Genomic DNA, 21490 nt, shown 5'->3' on the forward strand with positions numbered 1-21490 from the left:
CATGTCAATTTCGCAAAAACTCCCAAAAAAGTTTACACGCTCGAATGAGGTGGTTTTTCAGGCAATTCGTAAGAGGAATATTTCGCAAAACTTCAGTGGAAAGTTTTTTGGCATTTATAGGGCACCTTGCGTACGTAAAAGTCTTTAAAGATGACGCTGTGTGTTTAGACAGAAGATGAGTCCGAGTTCTTTATTAAACTCATAAAAGACAAAAGTATCAAGAGAATAAACAACAAAGAAATGCCACAATTTATCAAGATCTTGAAGCAGATAAAAGGGAGAAACACCCAGAAACACTCATATCTGCCCGCTCACAAGTATAAGGGGCTTTCCTTGCCATTAATGCTTGGTTAACACGCCCACGGCTCCTTCCGTTAAAAATAATGGCTAGTGCGTTGGCTGAGATACACATAAACCTACTAACATGATTTTTGGAATGACATATCGTGAGAGGACAAAATTGCGCTTTAGTCGCATAACATCGGTCAATGGAAAGCTATCATTTCGCAATAGTTTTTAATCGACATTTAGAAAATATCGCAAAAGTGTTGCGCAGATCTGTAATGGAAACACGGCTACAGATATAAGGTCATTCTAAAAATCGCCCTAACAAAGGTGCCTGGAAATCAATTCCATGGCACAAGTATCGCCCATTAATGGAAAAAGTTGATATCTGACTATGGACCTAAACCACTGCGACATGTGTCTAGACATTTTGTTGGTTGCTTGGTTGCCATTCCAGTCATGTCACGCTTGGTATCTGTGTATTTAACACTAAATGTGTTCTGATTGGTTGTGACTTGTGAATTGTCAGTTTCAGAGTGAACAGTCTTTGAATCCTGAGGCTTGACGAGGTCTGATAGTCATCCGCTCTGTTTGAAATGCTCAACATCACACCTTCAATAGACCAAGTCATTGTGTGCAATTGTCACATATATGCTTCCAGTTTCGTGTGCTTTGTGACCTAAGATAAGCCTTTGAGTAATGATGGTTTAGAAAAGCATACGCTAGGTCATGCGATACAATGTTACGGTCCTAATGTAGCTGAAATAACGTGTTTTAAAGCTGCTCTTCTGGATTCCAGTGATGCCAGTAATTCCACTCAGCTTTTGTCACCAAGAAGCGCATGATCTTGTTTTGATAACATTATCAAAGTTACTGTGGTTAGTTCTTTTCTGTGTGTAGTTTACCGGAAGGGTATTTTGTAACTGGAGGAATGAGTTTTTTAAAGCCGTTTGCATGCATTTATTAAAGCTTGCCTACACCATAAAGGGCCATGTGAAAATCAATGCAACTTGCCCCTCGTGATCTATTGTTTTTTCAAGCTTAAATTTTTTCTATTGATCTTGTGGTTTTGTGTGGCCAGCATTTTGAGTGTGCAATAAATAAGTATATTTGAAGACTTCAGATGCAAAAGCCTCTTAAGTCCGTCTAAAGTTTTTGTTTAATATTAACATTTTGATCAGGCTCCTGTGGTTTCTACCCAAGTAACGGCATTTCTGAATAGGCTGAGGTTGGGATGATTTAGTGAGTTTGAAGTGAAAGTATTTGATTTGCGTTTACCATGTGCGGAAAGCATTCACTCAATATTATTATCTCATTTTTGACAGAGGTGGCTTTTAGAGGCTTTTGCATCGGAGGTCTTCGTTTATTATTAATTAATAATAATCACACAAAACATAAATGTCTTCTGCTAAATAATATATTTGATTATTTTGCAAGAATGAAGATATATAGCTTCATTAATGTAGGGATTTTTTGGCTACCAAAAATTTTCGGCCAAATATAACCATTTTAATTTTCGGGCCAAAATGGTTTTGGAGGGCCGAAATCATTGACCGAAACAAACGTTTAATTAGCGCTTCTCTGATGGCACGTTTTGACCGTGTTCAGCATCCATTTCGTCCACACAATGTGGATACAACAGTTAAACATGTCAGCTGTGTGGACACCAGCTCTGGATTGACTACATTATTTAGCCTACCCTTTCAATTGGTAATTATATAATTTCTCTAAAAACTTTAGTCTGTGCTGTTTTCTGTTGATACATAAAACTTAACTAAACATTTGTAGCGTGACTGCCATCCAAAAATCGCAAAAAGCTTTTAATATGGATTTTACATTTTTAAATTCAGTCAATTTATTTTATTAAGTAATTCAAGCAATAAATGTCGTTTTGGTGCTCTTTAATACGCCGTGACAGTTCACTGTAGTTCAAGCGGCAGCACGGATCATCTCATCTCTTTACTACTAGTTACAGCACATATAATAAACATGAATGAACATCAGAAGGAATGTTGAAAGCATTACAACTTACCAAAATGAATCCTGTCTCATGTAATCGCTCGATCAGTGTTTCAACCAGGGAAAGACGTCAATAATACAGCTTGTAGGCTATTCAGTGTCACTTAACGTTACATTTACCTCAGGAAAACTATTCAATGTCCATAAAAAATAACTCTAGAGAAGAGCATTTTTGCTAAATATATGAACTGTATTACAAATTCATTATATTTTTCATTATTAAATGTGAATAAATCACTCATCAAAACAAGTTATTACAGTTTATTGCCATTTAAATGTTTATATTTCACCAACAAACTGGAGAACAAACAATTCTGTTATTAAAAAGGTTGAACTAAAAACTGCCTTATGTGCAACTTAAACATTTGTACAACTCAATTTTTGCTATTTGAGTGTTGAATATTAAACAAGTTTGATTAATTTGTTATTAGTTTATTTAGTTTGGGCCCAGAATGTTCATTTCGATTCATCCCGAGTTACAATTAATGTTCCACTGAAGTTTAGTCACAAGACTGCGACTGCGTATTTTGTGTCTTTTTAGTTCTGGAACTAGCTATTTGTTCTGCTAACACATTGAAAAATTTGATCATTTTATTATATGAAATTATATCATGTCATCAATATTGATTTTTTTTTTCTTCTTCTGTGGAACGCACAAGAAATATGTTTACATATTGAGTGACTAGTGAAAAAAACACCATAACATTCTAGACAACTCGTGTTCTAGGGTATATCCCAAGACTTCTGTAGCCATATGATAGTTTTGCGTGTCATATATTACCACCAGTCCATTAAAAGAGTGATTTTCTCAGTTGATTCCTTCAGGCAGGCCTTCCTGCACTGCATATATACGCAATATCTCTCATATTGAACTCGCCTGTTTTAGCTTGTTAGTGTAGAGTGCTATGAACTAAACTGGTTGTGCCAGATTAGCGAGACGCCTACAATGTGCAGAACCTACTAGTATGGATTTTTTTCTTATTTCAATCTAATAATCCCAGTATAATCTCTGACTTTTTGACTTGCCGTCCACATGCTTACAAAAGGCTAATGTTTAAGCATATGGGTTAATGTCCAACCATCTGGCACAATTGAATGGCTCTTGTGTGTAGAGGCCGGGCTTTAATTGTTTGCAGAGTGAGATTGTGTATCTGCTCATTACTGATTAATGCGGAGCGTGTGGAGTGGCCGAGCACACAGACGTCTCTTCCACTTTACTCACATGGAGGTGACACATCTGTCACAGTTTATACACACACACACACTTTGTGCTCAAATCTCTTTAAGGCTAAGGGAGTTAGCCTAAGCCTGGTGTACAAATGTGTTGCATTAATGAGAATTTGTCCTTAGTGCTGGATTAGTTTGAGGTGTCTAACTTTTGTCCAACAAAAAACATGCGACTTAAGGAGATGTATTACTGCCCTAAAGAGGGTTAGTTCACCCAAACACGTAGTGTAACAGCGCTACGTCAGAACGTATAGGCTCACTATTGGCCAGCATCACACTCATGACTAGCGTCGGCCAATAGTGAGGCTACGTTCTGGCGTAGCGCTGCGCCGTTACACTACGTGAACTCACTCAGTAGAAGATGAAAAGTTGAATAAAGTCGTTATTTTTGTTGTTGTTTTTTTTGCACACAAAAAGTATTCTCGTCGCTTGATAAACTTAAGGTTGAGCCACTGTAGTCACTTGGACTATTTAACAATGTTTTTACTAGCTTTCTGGGCCGGCAGGTTTCAATTACATTAGAAGCCTATGGAGGAGTGAGACAGCTCTCAGATTTAATCAAAAATATCTTAATTTTTGTTCCGACGATGAACGAAAGTCTTACGGGGTCGGAACAACACGAGGGAGAGTAATTACTGACAGAATTCTTATTTTTGGGTGAACTATCCCTTTAAGCTACCAGGCTTAATTTTTCCAAAATCCTATAGATTTAAACTGAAGTAGGAGAACCTGAGCCATAGGGTAAGTGTACCCATTAAGCCCACCAAAATCTAAGTCTAGGTTTTTTTCATAGATATTGACATGGTTTATATGGAAAATTATTAGTTAAAATGCAAGATTTATCTCATTTGATAATGTATTAATTAGTTGATGTACATTTTAGAATATAAAATTAAGATAATTTAGGAATAAAGTCAGAAGTCTGGCATGGGCTTAATTGGTACTTTTGGCACCATTTAAGCCCGCGTGTGTTCCAAATAAGCCCACATCATCATTGATTCACAAAATATAAAAAATGTATTGATTTTAAAGAAGTAAAACATCAATATATTTATTCAGTGACAGGGAAGTATTAAAAAAATTCCTTTTGCTAATGTTTGATTAGAGCCCTGGGTGGGATGGGTGGGTGTTAGTGGCCGGTGGTCTGGAGCCTAAAGTCGGCTTGACTGGAGTTGTAACTGGAGTCAAACTGGACGGTTGACCGGGTGTATCTCGAAAGCCAAGCAGAGTTGGGGCTCCATACTCTGGGCTTAAGGGGGCCTCCTAGTGGGCCCCAGACACCGGGAGTCTGGAGCCTTAAGTCGGCTTGGCTCCCGAGTTATTCCTGGTCAAATGTGGAAGCTTGACCAGGTGTATCTCAGGAAGGAAGCCGAGTTGGGGATCCAGACTCTGGGGTTTCGGGGGGTCTCCTAGTGGGGCCCCCACACCGGGAGTCTGGAGCCTTAGGTCGGCTTGACTGTGGAGTTATGCCCGATCAAATCAAAATTCCACAGGAAGTGACCATATCTCGGGAAGAAAGCCGAGTTAGGGCTCAATACGCCCGGCATAGGGAGCCCACTGGGTGACCCCTCCATGCCTGGAGTCCGGAGCCCCAACTTGGCTTGGGTCCCGAGTTTTGCCCGGTCAAAGCTGGACTGGAAGTGGGGGTATCTAGGAGCTGGACAGTCCCAGGGGTTCAGGACTGTGGGGAATGTAGGGTCCCTCTGGGATCTCTCCATGCCCGGAATCTCAAGCCTTAACTCGGCTTCCTCATTGAAACACATAAGGTGGGCTTAAATGGTTCCACAGTGAGTAATGGTGAAAAAAGACAATGTTTTCCTTTAAAAATGTAAGATATGTTTACAAATACATACATGGAGCTTAAATATACTGTGGACTAAGTATCATAGTAATTTTCATTGTGCCCACATTGAGAAATGTTAAGTTTTTTTCATTCAAGGTTAGCTTGTGTTGGCTATAGTTTCCATGGGTTTTGTGGCATTGTACCATTTAAGCCCATATAAAAAAAAAGTTAATTTATGAAAATAATCTTCTCTACAAAACAATTTATAATGTATTTATTTGTAAATTAATGTAAAATGAATCCCAAAACATTTATTGTTTGCAGTTCACATGCTTAATTCTTTGGCAGTCTATCTTTCTGTAAGGCTAATGGTTTGACCTAGAGATTAACTTTGAACGCAAGCTAATAAAACTCATCTTTCCTTTTAAAGGAAAATTATATAAAATGATAAAGTACTATTTGTTCATACACAAAAAACAACACATTTATCTCTTATTTGACATAATATCAATGTAGTTACCAAATAAATGGCTGAAAATTGCAGAAATGTGTTGATTTCTGAAGGGTCCCGAAACACCAAAGTTTTGGGGTGACTTTGTGTGAGGTGCCCTGAGACAGCTTGCACATGGGTGGGGCTAACTCAACATGGCCAAATGTGATTGGTATACAATAAAAAATGCCAGGGAAGTAACAAATCACTGGATTGATTAAAATAATGAGCAGCATAAAATATGATTTACTCTTTTTTTTATTTGACTTTAAAGTTGAAAGTGGGCTTAAAGGGTACATGGGCTTAATGGGTACACTTACCCTATCTTAAGGCGAGATTACCTTAAAAACCTAAAACGCCCAAGCAACCGCATAGCAACACCCTGGCAACTACCCAGAACACAAACTTTATGACGGAAACTGTTGCATGGCCAAACGCCACAAAAACAGTCTATATCTGGACGTATCGGTATGATTGAACTGTACATTGATTTGTAGCTTAATTTTTTACAAATGTTAAAGGGGACCTGTTTGAAAGTCTTGATTTTGTCTGCTAGGATAGGTTTTGATGCTTGAAAGTTCAAAAAACATATTATTTTTCCCATATTTGACAATGTTGCAGTACCTCTCTTCCCAGTCTGTTAGTAACGTGCTGTTTAGTTCCTGTCTCTATGAAGCCCCTCCTTCTGAAAAGCACAATGTGCTCTGATTGGTCGGCTGGAGCGGTGTGTTGCGATTGGTCAAGCTATTTCAGCGTGTTTGGGAAATGTCCCGCCCCTTGTCATAACCACAAGTTTTAACACTCTAATTACTAACTCAACCAGGCCCTGCCCCTTTAATTTGCATATGCTTTATGCTTTTATTTAAATGAGGAATATTATGAACTTTCCTTATATTACGAATATTATGAACAGAAGTTCTGGAAGAAGTTTGAACCACCAGGCTACAGTTCACTGCCATTTCCAAAGGGGTGAGCTTTAACATGTACACAACTTTTTTCTTGCTGGCTTTTTTATTGGTATAATCTTCTCTGAAGCTTAAAGTTTCTGCTCGAGTGAGAATATCAGTTTCAAAGGTTCATCTCGTGCTGGATTTCTGCCAGAGCAGTAGCGTTGATAGTTGGGAGTCTGTGTTATGAGTTGGCTTAATATGTGGTGAGGATTATTCATCCAATAAACCTTCTGCTGTCATATTTAAAGGCTTGTTGACTCAGTGCTTGGGTTGTGTGCGCTGCTGGTATCTTTAGTCATAGCAGTGCTACGGTGTAAATCATCAAACGGTTAACAAATACTTCAGTCTCATTATCCAAAAATGTTAAGTTGTAGCCACACAATAGGCCTCTGTTGAAACTTTATAAGGCTCTCTATATCCACTGTTGTGTTTGACATTGACATTTTGCACAACTTTAGCACAGGGCTGTTTGATTCCAGAATTTTTGTGTCGCCTCCAATGTCAGTTTATTGAATTGGAGTCGATTCCAGTCAATGGAGTCGATTCCAGTTTATGGAGCCAGTCTATGGAGTCGATTCCAGTCTATGGAGTCGATTCCAGTCTATGGATTCCAGTCTATGGAGTCGATTCCAGTCTATGGATTCCAGTCTATGGAGTCGATTCCAGTCTATGGATTCCAGTCTATGGAGTCGATTCCAGTCTATGGAGCCAGTCTATGGAGTCGATTCCAGTCAATGGAGTCGATTCCAGTCTATGGAGCCAGTCTATGGAGTCGATTCCAGTCTATGGAGTCGATTCCAGTCTATGGAGTCGATTCCAGTCAATGGAGTCGATTCCAGTCTATGGAGTTGATTCCAGTCTATGGAGTCGATTCCAGTCTATGGAGTCGATTCCAGTCTATGGAGTCGATTCCAGTCTATGGAGCCAGTCTATGGAGTCGATTCCAGTCTATGGAGTCGATTCCAGTCTATGGAGTCGATTCCAGTCTATGGAGTCGATTCCAGTCTATTCCAGTCTATTCCAGTCAATGGAGTCGATTCCAGTCAATGGAGTCGATTCCAGTCAATTCCAGTCAATGGAGTCGATTCCAAGAGTCGATTCCAAGAAAGTTATCGTAATAGACCCGATAAGAACATTTTCTATTAATATGATATTTATTTTTAAGGCATAAGATTTTTTATTAGTTTTTTTATTAAGAAAGTTGGCCATATGAGTGTAAAATTTATTTGAACTGGTTCAAACTAGGCTACTGTTCTGTATGTTTGATTTATGTTGAAGTGCTTGACGGCTTTTAATGGTGACACTTTTGTTTTTGTAATCAGGTTCTCAAAAGTTTTGATTTATCGGGCTATATATTCGGCCAAAATGTTCATAGCGGTGCATCCCTAATAAAGTATGTTGCGATTTAATTAAATGAATGTTATTGATCGCTGCTTTGTTTTGTTTGAGATTGCCTCTGTGTTTTTGAATAGATATTTTGGGAGAATGATAAAAAACTACTCGTAATACTCTTAGATTCACTTGTTGCCACCTACTGGTGTAATGATGTACCCTACAGAATGATTCAGTGAATGAATCTGAACGATCATTTTGAAGCAAATCATAATATTTTAGTTAATTGCCTGAATCAATTCCAGCACCGACAGTTCGAAATCAAATCGTACAAAATATGACTGAAAGCACCTGAAAGACTTGATGGGTTTCTTTTTCCTATTTGTTTAATGTTCAGATTTCACAATAGTACATTTTTGAAAAGGGTTCCTCAATTATTTTTTTGGTAATAGGCTATTTGTTCAAAAGTTAATGTTTCTTTTGTCGTCATTTCCTATGGTCAAGTTTTCACAATCTTCTTGGCACAGTGCTCAGCTCTGTAGTTTATTTCAGCGATTCGGTGGTTTTGAAGGTATTCGTGTGACGGTGTGTGTGAGGTAAGGGTCTCTGGGAGTTTGGCAGGTTGCTTGGGTTCGTTTCCAGGCCTAAGCGAGGCTTGGTGTTTTCCAGTCCAACAGAAACATTCCAGCTAGAGCCAGATGAGAGTCAGCCCGGGTCACCGCATGGCCGATCCTCCTCAGCAGACTATAATGAATCTTTAATGCCTACTGTCATTAGTCTTAATGCGCTACTGGGATTATTGTGAATTACTGCTAGCACTGGGTGGGGCGGCAGAGTTTGGGGGATTTACTGTATGTTAGTATTCATTATCCTGACGGAGATGTTCTGGAACGTTTTAAAGCCAACGGCATCTTGATCATTTCGTTTTAATGTAGTGTGAACTTCATAAAGCTGTACGATCAGTGGAGTAAAGTTGAGGCCCACTGGATTTATGTCCAGTGGTATTTTTAATCGAGAAAAAATAGCCATTTCTATGGTAATTTACCATTAATTTGCCAATTCTGCTCCCATAAAACTATATTTTACAATGTCACCCCTAAAAGTAAGCAGATCATTCAAAAACGTATGAATGAGGTCATATGAATTAATACAAATTAGCCACCAAATTGGCCAAAATGTAAAATAGTAATGAATTGCTTTGTGATTGTGAAACTCAATGCTTTATATTTGCAAATCCAAGTGTGTGTGAAGTATGTTAGCTATGGCACTGACACACTGACATATATATATATATATATATTTTACGTATGACAATACATCAACAATGACAAATGTCTTCTTTACACAAAGGATTCACTAAAGATCCATGCTTACTAGTGCATGAGTCACGTCTCCCTGTTTTAGTAGCATCTTGTGTCATTAATATTGGATTTTTAACTATAAAAATAGGATAATTATCTATATTTTTTTTAAAAAAAGGACAGAAATGCGTGTTGACAATCTTCTATTCCTTTTCAATGCGCTCTGTATAGCTGTTTTTAAGCACAAAAACTAATAAGGCACACGTGTGCGTATTAATTTGATCATCTTGATGCTGTGCTCTCGGCTAAATGCTCTCGTTATGAAAGTGTATACGTTCCATACAATAATTGGCGCTTTATTTGCATATTCCCCCGTTCGCGCTGCTTGAGCTTAAATGCTTTTGTTCTTTTTTAATTTTTTAATTTACACATTGTTTAATGTTAGGTTAGGTCAAATACACAGCATTATGATCAGATGTACCTAACGGAGCTCTACAAAATTATTGATATGCTCACTTTACAGATCCGTAACAATGATCCAAATATTTCATATAACGTGTACAGGTTACATACTGATAAAAACCACACAGGGACTTCCCCATTTTACAATAGTTAAAATCACCCATAATAAAATTCGGTGCGTCCGGCGAGATCCCTTGAAGCCTTCGCACGGTTTTAACGATAAAATGTTTTCAACTTTTTCAACGATATAACGTAAGCTTGATTTGTATTTTGCTTAATCGTTAGCTTGTTCAGAAATGGTGAGAACTTAAGTATTTCTCGTTAAACGTCATTTAAATAAACGAATATTCATTTTTTTTTATTATGAGCCCAAATATTTGAATACAATTTTTTTTTTTTTAAATGCCCATCCCTATACCGAACACTGACCTTTGTAACCTGAGTTGCTCGTAGTAGGTCTGACGAAGAAGATTACCAATCATTAAGCTCATCCGTTGTTGGCAAGGTTTATTGTTGTAAAAGGCCTGACTGTTGACTGACTTCAACCTAGATGTTCAGACCCATGCTTGAATTGCATTGCTGAACGTTACACAGTAAACACACTGTCCATGTCAATGAATGGCTTTCTTTTCCTTACAGCTGTGCCTTATTTAAACAAATCAATCAAGCTTTTTACACCATGTCTTGAAGTGAAGACAGCATGACTAATAGTATAGATATTGTGAATGCTGTTGAATCTATGGAACAAGTTCTCTTAATATTGGTCATATAGAGATTACTTTTTCTAAAAAGAAAACTTCCATGTGATAAAAGATTGAAAAAAAGTCTTATTTTAAGCTGCTTTTGTAGCCACAGGAACTTGTAAATTATACTCATGCCATTTAGGGAGGTCACATCCACATTCCAGGCTTTTCAACATGTCGAAATTAAAAGTTACGACACAAATGTTTGCGTATAGCTATAGTTTGAGAAGTCTGTACGGTACAGTTTCTGTAATTTAGCTGAATGTGTTATAGTCCGGCACAGATGTTCTTCTCGTCCATTCGCACATAATGCATGTTTGTTTGTGAAGGTTACACTCGCATTATTCCTCCACACACACACACAACAGCTGCCTTAAAGGGATACTCCACCCAAAAATCATTTCCTCACTCTCATGCCATCCCAGATGTGTATGACTTTCTTCACATAAACACAAGAAAGATTTAGGAAAATGTATATTAATGTCATGCAACATGAATACAAATTTGGCCAAAATTACCGCTGTTTACGAATCTGCGCTTGATTGACTCGCATCAGTTTTTTAATCACATCAATTTGATCAAGGTATGTGTTTACATGAGGCTTAAATCTCATTATGCATGTAATCCTAGTCAATGTCTTCTGAAGAAATGAGTGTGTGAATGAAAAATACTAATATTTTAAAGGGATACTCCACTTTTTTTGGAAATAGGCTCATTTTACAACTCCCCCAGAGTTAAACTGTTGAGTTTTACCGTTTTTGAATCCATTCAGCCGATCTCCGGTTCTGGCGGTACCACTTTTAGCATAGCTTAGCATACATCATTGAAGTGGACGAGACCATTAGCATTTCTCAAAAAAAAATGACCAAAGAGTTTCGATATTTTTCCTATTTAAAACTTGACTCTTCTGTAGTTACATCGTGCACTAAGACCGACGGAAAATGTAAAGTTGCGATTTTCTAGGCTGATATGGCTAGGAACTATACTCTCATTCCTGCGTAATAATCAAGAAACTTTACTGCCGTACCATGAGTACTACAGAACTACAGAAGAGTCAAGTTTTAAATAGGAAAAATATCGAAACTCTTTGGTCATTTTTTTTTTTGGAAATGCTAATGGTCTTGTCCACTTCAATGATGTATGCTAAGCTATGCTAAAAGTGGTACCGCCAGAACCGGAGATCGGCTGAATGGATTCAAAAACGGTAAAACTCAACAGTTTAACTCTGGGGGAGTTGTAAAATGAGTATCCCTTTAAAGTCCCCCTTTGGTGTAAATCCAGCTTTTAATGTTGTTTATGTCTATGTGGTGTTTTTAATGTGCTTTAAGACAAACCATGTGCAAATTCTTTTTTTTTTTTTTTTAAACCAACGCTTCCAGACAAGTTGGACGTTTTGACATCAAGTTAAATTATATTGCTACTTTTTCCAAGTAGGAAAATCTGAATTTCCAAGATAAATGGAAATGGAAACGACCTGTTTTTATTGCCTGTGGTTTTGCCTCTACACATACACAGCATTTTTGCTTTCATTGAGGACAGAAAAATGTCTTACGGCATGCTTTAAGATTCTTTACAATAAAATGCTGTTTAGATAATATCCATGTCACCTTTAACCAGCTCTTGTGTGACACTTGTCACGTGATTTCCTGTGTATTTATGGCTCTGGCTATATGGAGCGCTCTGTTAGTAAGAGGATCAGCATTGCCGTCCTGCTAAGAATAAAGCTCTTGTCACTACAGGAATGTTGCCTGCGGTGAAACTGGTGTGACTTTTGAACTGTCATTAGAGACTGCGATGGCTTTGTGTTGGTCAGAAACTTTTCTAGTGAGTTATGGCTTAAATTTCACGGGCATTTTACTCGTACTTCAGGTTGTTTTGATGTTTAACAGTCTAAAGCGGCGGTCGGCAAATGCAGATCCAGACCGAAGACTGAATCCACCCAAACCGGGAATCATTTCATGTACAGTTTCCATATATTGATTAAAACATATAAAACATGCTCAGTAGTTTAGTATGTTTTACATAATTTTTTTTTTTTTTTTTAAGATATCTGTTTTGGAGGGCTATAAAATACTTTTCATTTTACTCATAATTCACCTAAAAAAAAAAGGATTATTAAATAAAAATGGTTTTACAGTCACTTCAACTACTAGGATGTTAAACTATTCAGCTAGGATGCATTAAGTTGTTTAAAAGTGACAGTAAAGACATTTACATTGTTACAAAAAACGTATTTCAAATAAATGCTATTCTTTTGAACTTTTAATTCAACAAGTAATCCTGAAAAACAAGCATCACAGTTTTCAAAGTAGATAAAGGGAAAAATCAGCATATAAGAATGATTTCTGAAGGATCATGTGACACTGAAGACTGGAGTAATGATGCTGAAAATTGGTAAATTGGTAAAAAATAGTCAACATTTGAAGTGGATCAAAAAAGTTAATCAAAGTTGTCCTAAGACAAGAATGGGTATTGTTCAAAATTCATGTTTAACTTTGATGAAAGGTTTTGATCCACTTCAAATGTTGACTACTAAATACATTAAAATAGAAAACCGTTGTTTTAAATTGCAGCCTTGGTGAGCATAAAAGATTTTAAACAATGTCTTTCCCTAGATTCTTTACAAGTGACTTGTAGTGACGCTTCATCGTCATGTACGAAGAATTTTTACAGTGCTAAATATTTGCATATTGCTTTGTTTGCATTGGTGTTTGCTGTCAGATGTGTCCGTCCTGGTCACTGAGAGTTCAGAGACTGTACCTGCACTTCTCCTCAGGACTCTGGAGGGAATCCCTGTGTTTGTCTCAGTGTCACAGCTAATCAGACTGGCTCCAAGTCTAAAGTATGTGGGCTTCTTTCCCTCCCCCAGCGTCCAGTTTCCATGTGATTTAATGTGGGCTGTGTTTCTGGTCACCACCTGTTTCTTAGCAAGCAATCGCGCAGAACTGCAATGCAGCCCTAAAGCTATTTACAGTTTCAGACCTCACTTATGCCATGTGTGGGCGACGGCGTCCACATTTTATACTCATTATTACAGTTATTAAATCAAAATGGATGATTTTTTTTAAAAAATTACGCAAATGAATATTGCAGCATTTATTATAAATGATTTATCAGTGCACATCTTTTAAGTTCATGCCCTTGTAATCTTTAAGCAAAATAACTTCCAGACTATCACAACTGTCGTTTAATGCTGACTTTTAAAGACATAAAACTGTTTTCTGACCCTAATAATTGTTCCAATGCCATATATTTTGCTACTAAAAATGACCAAAAGCTCATTGATGTTCAGAGAAGCTACAAAATAACGTATCTTCCACAGAAGCAAGAAAAACATGGGTTTGGAATGACATGAATGTTAAAATAATGACAGAATTTTCATTTTATATGAATACAACACAAAATCTGTCATCATTTAGGCCTACTCACCCTCATTTCATTGCAAACATGGATGGCTTTCTTTTATTCTGTTTTTTTTTCTCTTTATAATTTTTATGTCTGTACACTGAAAGCCAGTGTTGGTTTTGGACTGCGCTGTTTGTAAGATTGTGGCCAAAACTGGTACTGCAATCACTTTCAAATTACTGTAGAGCGGTGTATCCCCTCCCCCTCCGCCCTGACTCGAGGTTGCCAGATAGGTTGCAGGATCTAGCAGGAACGTGACGAGCTGCAGCTGTGGTAACTAGAGCAGAGCTGGCAACCCGGATGCTGCAACACTACTGACTTCGTGATTGGTAGATTGGTGGAGGGTGGAGCATCAGACCAAAACACAACATGACAACATCAACATCAGTTGAGGGCTGCAACTTCACTTTTTAAAGGACAATATCCTGGCCGGACTACTGTTGTCAGTGATATAAGTATTTGAAATGAACATGATTTCTTAATGTCTAGTGACATATCAGGGCCATTTTATGATTAATTGAAATAAATTTCTTACATACAGCTCCTTTAATAGGGGGAAAACAGTTGGATCATTCTGCAAAAGCTTCCCACATAAGGTCATTTATGAATTTGAAATAAAAGTATATAATTTGTAGAAATAACTTAATATTCATTGTGTTTTTATTTTTTAGGTCGTACCATGTTATCCAAATGTGGTACAAACCAGCCATTAAAAAGTTTTTTTCTTCCAAATTTGAAAGAGAGAGTTACAACCCTGCTTTCTGCTTCCATGGGTCCTTGGCAAATTGGTATATGATGCAACTCTACCACTTTGTCTTTTTTAATGGATTTCAACATGAAAGTCCCAGTTTCTTGATGATTGCACCACATGATTTTTCATAAAATGGACATCATCTGACAACATGTGTTTGTATATTGTGATGGCAATATAAATACAAATGCTTTGCCATTTTGTACATGATTACAAAACTCTTTAAAGAAAGAAAAATCTGATTTCCAAAGTAATTTCAAATGCGTTTCCAAAACAGCAGTTATGGTCGGACGGTCACACCACATGATGCTTTGACACTTTAAATAACAGAAATTACAAATAACTGTTTTTTGAAAAGTTAAAGTGAGCACTACATGGTATCTTTTTATGCATTTAAACCCGTTTTTAACTGAAAAAAAAAAAAGCAATCGGACTGAAAATGTAGGCGTCACGTCATTGACCCATGTACTCTTTACTCTACTTATAATTTAATACGACTTTGTGCACCTCACTGGATTGAATTATTAAGATAGGCTTTTCTGGGTAAATAGTAGTGTTTCTGCTTGGGAAATACTCCAAACTTAATCAACCAGAGTAGAGCAGAAGTATGTGGACGTGATCCAGCCCTGCCCTGTCGAGTCTGATAACATGGCTTCTTTGGATTTCTAAGATATTCAAGGCTTTATAGGGATACAGTAGCTGTCCTCTTCATACATTATGCCACATTGAAGATTACGTTGTATCTGATAAAGAAGAAATCTTGCTAATTTTGTCAAATTCAGCTGATTAATCATGGGAGAAGTATTAGACTGATACAGTTTGAGCCTTTTGGTGTCTCAAAGGAAAATCTCATGAGACACGAAAGACCGCTCAAATTATGAAGACCAGTTTAGTCTTGCGTTGACAGACTTTTTACTTTTCGGGGTTAAGTCTGCTTTACAAAGATAACACCCATCACTGTGGGAAAGCAGTCCGTTTCCTGATATCACTCTTTCCATAAAAGATGCGTCCATATTCCCTGTTTTTGTACCTGCCTTGGTTCATTCTCTGCTGTTGATGATACGATGATTGTAGAGCTCTGTCCCAAATCCTAGTGTGCTGGCTTGCTGTCTAGTGTCTACTACCATGCAGACTTAAACACTCCTCTAAATGTGGGCTCATTAGAAAAACATGCCTCTACCTATGTTTTTGCAAAACATATAGGCTACTACATACAATTCACTGCGTTTTCCAGTTGAAATGAACACTAGGGACAGTAAAACACCAACAACTTTTATTCCTTTTCAGATGAATTATGATTACTGGGATTTGTTTGTGTGTGCGGTTACTTGTACAGTACTGTGTTATGTCCTCAAAACACTTTTATCATATTGCATGATTTGTAAAGTAATCCATTTTGATGTTTGTATCCAACAACCAACTCCACAGTTTTTCTGATGTAGTAAACTTGCTTACTACCTCTCCTGGTACAGTATTGCAGTTATCTTTTGAAACACGAGTCACAAAGCTCAATATTAGCTTACAAACTTGTATTTTTATCTCATGTTTGCTTTTGTTAACACTATCGGTTAGATTAAGTGTTGGTGGTATATAAAATAAACCTATTTCTACCAGTCTTCAGACATTTCATTTCAAAACTGATGCGATATGTACAACGACCAACTTAATAAAACGTTGGCACGTTTACATTCATCTGTTTCAGGGAGAACTGACAGTGCTTTTAGCGTCGCTTTGAACATTTGAAAGTACAGCAAAACATGCAGGAAACGATGTAATATAATTTTGCAGAAATTTCGCCACACACACGTTTTTCCAGTGAGCCTGGGTTGAATTTTAACGTGTTATATAGGCAGCAACTTATAGCATGTCACAAAAACACTCCTCACATGAATCACCCTGGAAACATGAATCACCGTAAAAACATTGTTCTTTAGTGAGAGATTGACATTAGCATGTTGCCAAGCTTAAGGCTTTACAATCTAACAAGGCACACATTCTGACCAAAGCAGATAATTTTTTACTTACAATACCCAAAAAGTTTTTTAAAAGCTTCATTCTAAGAAACCATTTCTGTCAGTTCATCCACCAATTTGTCTCTGAGCTCATTACAATGTATTATGGGATTCTTTGCTCTACTTAAAGTCCCCCTGTGTTGAAAATCAAGCTTTTAATGTTGTTTATATGTCTATGTGGTGTTTTTAATATGAATTTGTACATGGTTTGTCTTAAAGCATATGTCAACACCATTGCTGAGTATCTTCAAAAAAGTATTTTGAAATCGCTGGTGTTTCTGACGTCACAAACGACCTTGTAACCAATCAGATCAACGTGTGATCGTCAACCAGTGGATCTCTGAGCTGAGTGAGTGAGTGGAGGCGGGGCTCATTTGCATATTTATAGAACCGCGTATACTAAATGAGGCAAGGGTGTCGAGTTACATTCAAGTGATTTTAAGGCATGAAGAATTTTTTACACAGGAAAAAAATGTTTAAATGTCATTTTGGTGATAAATTAGTTTTAAGTAATAATTAGTTACAATAATTGGCAATACAATAATGTATATATAATAGCGGTAAATAATTCGTTTTTTTTAAAGTTGTGGGAGTCTTACTTCCTGGTAAACTGCCCTCAATTTGAGTCCCAGTTTATGGGGATCTGTGGTTTATTTTTCATCTCCTGTGTGCCACATTCCTGTAAGCGTTTGAGAATCTCTTCTTCACGTTCTGCTGCAGTCTGTTCTGTTTTTTCTCTTCATGTTCCCTGTCAGCATCCTCAGGTCTTGGCTACGGCTACGTTTAAACAGGGGCGTGTGCAGTTTAAGACCGTTGCCATCAATGGAAGAGCTCTTTCTTGCTTAATGTGCTGCTGACTAATAGATGAGCAATGGAACGGAGTGCTTTAAAACGCATTTACACCCACCAACACCGTTACAACAACACACCCAGCTCTCATTTACCAATACCACCCACACACACTTACACAGGCTGGGAATGGCATGCAGTTATGGCTAGCATGGACATATCTCAATTCTTCTAAACGGTCTACCTAATGTGTTTGTTGCTGCCATTGCCACTGTCACTTTAAGGGTTGTTCACAAAAATGTTTAAATAGTCATTTACCGTAATCACCTTCATGTTGTTTCCAACCTGTATGGCTTTCTTCTCTGGAACACAAAATAATCATTTTTGAAGAATGTTTAGGTCCAAACAGCATTGGACCCCATTGACTTTCATTGTATGGACAAAAAAACCAAACTATTTTCACTCAGAAATTGCTAGTAAATTTCATATTTAATAGCAAAGAAATGGCAGATTTAAAAAAAAGATGACATTTTTTAAAAAGAAAGACCGAAAGAGTATTACTCTAAAAAACTTTGTATTATTTACCACTATGAGAAATCTATTTTTTTACAATTCAAAATATGTTCTGTTTTCCACTGAATCAAGACTAAGTTATTTAAATTTAGATTTTCAGTTAAAGTTGGTTTTGGATCGATATGACTAGGTCTGGTAACTTGTATTTACACAACTTTGTGTATGTGCGTGATGAAAGAGTTGTTATCTGTTTACTCCGAGATAGGCCTGATTATGAAGAGGAAAATTTCCCTAATACTTGTTTATATCGATCGTTGTTGACCATGCAAATATATGTTCTTTTTTACCTAGTTGCTCCATCCATGATAACCCATGCATAGATTGCAGGGCTCCCAAATGTCCATATGTTGATGAAGTCCTGATTGGGAGTAAAGCTTACATATGTGGCCTGATCAATCAGACGATCATACTAACATGACCTGTGGTTATTGAAGTTCAAACTTGAATTTTAGAGATTTTATGGATTCTGGTCATTCCCTGTTTAAGATTGCATTTACTTGGTAAATGTATGCATTTGAGCCAGCAGCCATATGACCCTGTGGACCAAGATTGGTTGCCCACTGAAGCTAAGCAGGGTTGAGCCTGGTCAGTACCTGGATGGGAGACTCCTGGGAAAACTAGGTGGCTGCTGGAAGAGGTGTTAGTGAGGCCAGCAGGGCGTGCTCACCTGGTGGTCTGTTTGGGTCCTAACGCCCCAGTGTAGCGATGGGGACACTATACTGTTAAAAAGAGCACCTTCTTTCGGATGAGATGTTAAACCGATGTCCTGACTCTTTGTGGTCATTAAAAATCCCAGGATGTCTTTCGGAAAAAGAGTAGGGATGTAACCCCGGCATCCTGGCCAAATTTGCCCAGTGGCCTCTGTCCATCATGGCCTCCTAATCATTCCCATATACTGATTGGCTTAATCACCCTGTCTCCTCTCCACCTATAAGCTGGTGTGTGGTGGGCGTTCTGGCGCAATATGGCTGCCGTCGCATTATCCAGGTGTTGCTGCACATTGGTGGTGGTTGAGGACATTCCCCCTTCCATATGTAAAGCGCTTTGAGTACCCAGAAAAGCGCTATATAAATGTAACAAATTATTCTTATTGTTTACATTACTGGAAAATAGATGCCCAAGGGCATTACCAAGATGGCCAAGTTAACCAACTTTCTTGCTTCGGAATAGACTTCATTGGAGTGGTGGGACTGAGCCCTTCCACAATGATCAACATCTCAATAATACAGTCACAGTCATCCTTACTCCAACTGCAGTCTCTCACAGCCAGACCTTTGACTGGGTTATATAGCCACTTCAGGTGGCCAAGGTCTGCCCAAATAAGTAGGAAAAGGCTGTAACACAAGAACATAAAATGGCTGTTTGCAACGTGTCTCCCCACTTTTCAGAGCCCACAAGCAATTTGGGTGACCCGAGTGCCTTACTAAATCAGCCAGCTACAATGTCAACTTTCATATTTACCTGCATGCCACAGATTCCCATTTCAGTGAGGTACTACACCTGATCTTCCATTATAGATGTGAGAAGACGTATAGCTAATTAATTAAGATCACCGCCGTGAATCCTTTTATGTGATTGGCAAAGGGTCAGCCAAGCTTGAGAATTGGTACTTTTCCCATATCTCGTAAAGGCTAAGTAAACATGCAAAAATATTTCTTGTACGTTCAACTACGTGCCTTAAACTAAACTTTTGAATAGCTTTTAATGTTTCTAACCTGCTTCACAAGACCTGAACTGAACCACCTATCTTTAGCTTGTTTGCTCTCTGTCAGTTTCCTATCCTGTAGTACCAGCGTCAGAGTCTGAGTGATGTAACAGCAGCCAGAAACAGAAGTGCAGTGTGTAATGGGTTCACCGGGGTTAGGCTTGCCTTGGCACCAAACCAACACTGCATGCTCCAAGATGCCACTCCATCGGCACTGTGCCAGAGTCTTGCTCAAGAGCACATACGCGTATAACTCAGACACACTCTGAGGTCTCTACAGGTCACGTCTGTCTGCTGGTATGACAGAACGTCTCTGAACTATGACACTGACAGAGTAAAGCTGGACCCTCCTGTTTGAAATCCTCATTGGTAAAGGGAAGTGTTGCAACCATAGACTGTACAATGGACGTAGTGTCCGTGATGTCATCTGTAGGTTTCTGAAGAGCATTTTTGAAGCCCAAAGTGGGCAGAGCCGGCTGCCGCCATCTTGGCAGCGCATCACTCCTGGATAACCGAAAATGGGCAAAGAGCGGGATTAGCTGAGGTGACGTGTAACCAGGTGATGTGTCGTTTTGCAGTTTAATATACACAGACACCACATCAGCAGCACCGTCGGTCGCCATGTCTCAGCGCTTTCATGAAGAGGATGCAACTTCACGCCCTTCGTGCATGCATGCGCGTCCAGAACCGGGTTTGACCGGGTATTCGGTACCACCGGGACTTGGTACCGTGACCTTTCATTTTTTTTAGTACCGACTTGGTACCGACTTGGTACCGAATATTTTGACAACACTAGTACTGACTACTGAAATTTTGGTACCGTGACGACCCTACCTCCTGGTTTTCTAATTTTGCCCAACCTGTTTATTTTGAGGAGTGCTATATCTTTGAAACCTCTAAGAAACAGCTATATGTATTTATCTATTGTATCACAATAGTCTAAATATTTGTTAAAATCAAAATATAAACCAAACAATCCATGTTTATTTTGGAACAGCTGGCGCTTATGCGCACACGGTCACCGATCGTTCAGCCCCATCCAACCCTGCCAGCTTCATAATCAATACATGGATGCCGTCTGAAACACTGCAGCTGTGACCAGGGGCAAGGTCATATTTGTTCTAAGCCCATTACTTATTGTAGAGCTTCAGAGATACTAAACAACCCTCTGAATGGGTTCAGTGGTGAAGCTCGAGAACTGAGCGACATCAGGCTGACCTTAATGCATGCATTTGTTGGGGTTTCCCTTTCAGATGCCATATTTATGGGAGTAGAGTATTTAGATGAATCATGCAAGGTGATTTACTAAGGTTCGCGTTAGTCAATTTACTGGTATTTGCCCCATTATGTAACACCGCCAAAAAGCATGTCTTAAACCAGACACTAATTTGCGCTGCTCTTGGTTGCATTGGTCATCATTGGAAATGATCCGACTGCGTCTTTAATTTGCACGTCATCAGTAGATCACGCACTGAACTTTCCAATTTTTTGGAATTGCGTTCTCACTCTAATTTGCCCTGTTTAGTAAATCTGGCGCCCCTAATATTTAATTTTTTCACTGTTTTTGTAAAGTTGAAGGCTTGCATTGTTACACTTCTGAAAATGTTTAAAATATATATATTTTTCCCATTATTATGCATAACATTACACACCTAATACCCAC

At 38.2% G+C, this 21490-nt stretch overlaps 1 protein-coding gene across 8 annotated transcripts in view; it reads left to right on the top strand.

Annotated features, from left to right (window-relative positions):
- Positions 1–21490, top strand: part of myo9aa (myosin IXAa) — a 185195-nt gene that overhangs the window by 42053 nt on the left and 121652 nt on the right. The window lies entirely within an intron of this gene.

Source organism: Rhinichthys klamathensis, unplaced genomic scaffold, assembly GCF_029890125.1.
Source record: "Rhinichthys klamathensis goyatoka isolate OS25496 unplaced genomic scaffold, OSU_Roscu_1.1 h1tg000362l_1, whole genome shotgun sequence".
Lineage (NCBI taxonomy): Eukaryota > Metazoa > Chordata > Actinopteri > Cypriniformes > Leuciscidae > Rhinichthys > Rhinichthys klamathensis.